The sequence below is a fragment of the Prunus avium genome, unplaced genomic scaffold (assembly GCF_965620075.1).
Source record: "Prunus avium unplaced genomic scaffold, drPruAviu1.hap1.1 HAP1_SCAFFOLD_1229, whole genome shotgun sequence".
In the NCBI taxonomy this organism is placed as follows: Eukaryota; Viridiplantae; Streptophyta; class Magnoliopsida; order Rosales; family Rosaceae; genus Prunus; species Prunus avium.
This window is the reverse complement of record NW_028277008.1, coordinates 12,501-15,000: the sequence shown is the minus strand read 5'-3', so window position 1 is coordinate 15,000 and position 2,500 is coordinate 12,501.

Genomic DNA, 2,500 nt, shown 5'->3' with positions numbered 1-2,500 from the left:
CTTTCAACGTCCCCGGCATTGGATTGAGTTTCTAAAAACAACCGTGCACACCGAGGTTAAACTTTACCGGCTCCACTCCGACTCGCCGCTCGCCCACTAGTCCGAAGGCAACAAAACATTTGTTTTTCATTTTGATGAAAATTTCTGTTTTTAAATCTTGTTGGTTTGAAATTGTTTTGAAAAGGTTCTTTAAATCTTGCGGGTTTGCAACTCATAAGAGCGTCACTTTCAACGTCCCCGGCATTGGATTGAGTTTCTAAAAACAACCGTGCACACCGAGGTTAAACTTTACCGGCTCCACTCCGACTCGCCGCTCGCCCACAAATCCGAAGGCAACAAAACATTTGTTTTTAATTTTGATGAAATTTTTTGAAAACATTGGCTTGGCAAGCCCCAATCCGCGACTATCCACCCACCGCCACCCCACACGAGTGGTTGTTGTTGCGAAATGAGGTTGTGGTCGACATGCCCGTGCATTTGAGAAGGAGTTCCTAGCACTCCATGCTCTCCCATGCCAAAAAAAAGCCTAGACAACCCCATTTCGCAACTTTCCACGCCTTTTTTTTCCTCCCTCACCCATGGCGGCGGCGTGGTGGCGGCGGCCGGATTCCGGCCACCACCGCCATGGGTGGCAGCCCCCCGACCCCGACACCAAACCCATAATACCGAGGCAACATATCGAGGCAACATGACATGGGTGTGGCGTGGGGGAAGGGGGCTGCAGCTAGGAAGGCATGGGCTGCCATGCATATGCAGGCAACACACACCCCCCTATATAGCATTTTATGCATTTAGCCCTTTGACAGGAAGAGACATCACCTATGCGCGAGGAGTCATAATGGGCTCTAAATAATTCAATACAAGGTATTTGGACGTGATTTTTTGCAGGGATACTAAGAAACATGCAATCTATGATGGGAAAAAGTTTCATAAATTTTTGAAGTCGGGAAGTATTTTTTATTATTTTTAGAAGTCGTAAAATTGAAAAAATCATTAAAACAAATCCGGGAGGAATTTTTTAGTTTTGTAAGTTGGAGAAGGTCCTAAAAATCATAGACTACTTATGGGGAGCTTATTGTGCGAGGAAATTTCAATAAAAACGGGGTTTGACAAGATTTGAAAAATTCTGTCGACATTTGAAAAAACCTGGAACCATGCTGCCGGCATGCTGCGCACATGCTGCGCGCAGGCTGCGCGCATGCTGCGCGCAGACTGCGCGCATGCCATGGCAGGACAAGTTTCGCTAGCCTCACTGTCGACAGATGCGCAAGCTGCGCGCACGCTGCGCACAGGCTGCGCGCATGCTGCGCACAGACTGCGCGCACGCTGCGCGCATGCCATGGCAGGACAAGTTTCGCTAGCCTCACTGTCGACAGATGCGCAAGCTGCGCGCAAGCTCCGCGCACGCTGCGCACAGCCTGTGCGCATGTTGTGCGCATGCTGCGCGCAGGCTGCGCGCAGGCGCCGCGCATGCCATGGCAGGACAAGTTTCGCTAGCCTCACTGTCGACAGATGCGCAAGCTGCGCGCACGCTGCGCACAGGCTGCGCACAGCGCATGCCATGGCAGGACAAGTTCGCTAGCCTCACTGTCGACAGATGCGCAAGCTGCGCGCACAGGCTGCGCGCACGCCATGGCAGGACAAGTTTCGCTAGCCTCACTGTCGACAGAATCAGCACGCTGCGCGCAAGCTGCGCGCACGCTGCCGGCATGGTGCGCGCACGCTGCCGGCATGCTGTGCGCACGCTGCCGGCATGCTGTGCGCACGCTGCGCGCGCGCATGGCAGGACAAGTTTCGAAAATTTCTGTCGACAGTCTCAGCAGCGCGCACGCTGCCGACATGCTGTGCGCACGCTGCGCACAGGCTGCCGGCATGCTGCGCGCAGCCCATGGCAGGACAAGGTCCGAAAAATTCTGTCGACATTTTTACGCCGTGGTAGGCTTCCGCTTCGCGTCACTTTGTCGACATTCAAGCCTACCATTTGTATTGAATTTTTCAAACCTTGTCAAACCCCATTATTCAAATGTCGAAAAATTTTGTCGACATTTTTACGCCATGATAGGCTTCCGCTTCGCGTCACTTTGTCGGAATGCATCGCATGGCGAGGCAAGGCCACGGCATGCCAAGGCGAAGGCAACGCATGGCTTGAATGGCTTGGTCAAGGCCACATCATGGGCACGGCATGCCAAGGCAAGGCGAGGCAAGCCATCCTTAGCCTCGCCTACACTCACTTTCTCGGAATGCATTGGATGATGAGCAATTCCAAGGTAAGGCAACGCATGGCTTGAATGGCTTGGTGTAGGCCACAACTTGGGCATGGCATGCCAATGCAAGGCAAGGCAAGGCAAGCCATCCTTAGCCTCGCCTACACTCACTTTCTCGGAATGCATTGGATGATGAGCAATTCCAAGGTAAGGCAACGCATGGCTTGAATGGCTTGGTGTAGGCCACAACTTGGGCATGGCATGCCAATGCAAGGCAAGGCAAGCCACGCCATCCG